This window comes from Sinocyclocheilus anshuiensis, unplaced genomic scaffold, assembly GCF_001515605.1.
Source record: "Sinocyclocheilus anshuiensis isolate Anshui unplaced genomic scaffold, SAMN03320099.WGS_v1.1 scaffold2917, whole genome shotgun sequence".
NCBI lineage: Eukaryota > Metazoa > Chordata > Actinopteri > Cypriniformes > Cyprinidae > Sinocyclocheilus > Sinocyclocheilus anshuiensis.
The window spans coordinates 95,380-96,023 of NW_015539844.1; the positions used below are offsets into that span (position 1 = coordinate 95,380).

Genomic DNA, 644 nt, shown 5'->3' on the forward strand with positions numbered 1-644 from the left:
GAATTTACACAAATAACATAATACTGAGTAAAAAAATGGTTAAGTAATTGCAATAAATGATTGCAAAATTAATTGAACTACCATCAATCCAAATAAACAAATCAACAACAATCAGTAAGCAAACATTATTTATTTTTATTCAATTATTAAACAATTAATTTTTTTTTATATACTTACATTTTACAGTGCTTAAAATGATTGCATATTAAAAACGATACAAACACAAAATGGAGTGTGATCTCGTACATGCGTTTAGAGGTATACTGTCGTACTGTTTGTTAATCGTGTGTGTGTGTTTTGTTAATTTTTGTAACACAAGGCACGTGTGGACCCCAAACACACACACACACACACACACACACACACACTTTGTAATAACAATAATTAATAATGAATGTAACTTTTTATAGCTTTGATAAATATTACTATTATAGTTTCTAAATATTAAATTATTATAATTTTCTAAATATTTAACTGCTATTTATTTACTAGTTACATTGATTGATCTTTGTTTACAGCATACTGCGAATTATAAATGAAATACTGAGATTTATAAGAGCTTATGAACAGAATTCATTCTTTACAAATGAATGTCTAAAAACAGCAATAATGGCCCTGAATTTAATCATTCTGAACATGCTATA

General features: G+C 26.1%; 1 protein-coding gene across 1 annotated transcript in view; it reads right to left on the minus strand.

Annotated features, from left to right (window-relative positions):
- Positions 1–338: 338 nt before the first annotated feature.
- Positions 339–644, minus strand: part of LOC107684522 (solute carrier family 12 member 9-like) — a 3,023-nt gene continuing 2,717 nt past the window's right edge. Inside the window, exon 3 of the mRNA XM_016480792.1 lies at positions 339–367. The gene's annotated coding sequence lies outside the window, so the exon portion shown is untranslated. The remainder of the gene's footprint in view (positions 368–644) is intronic.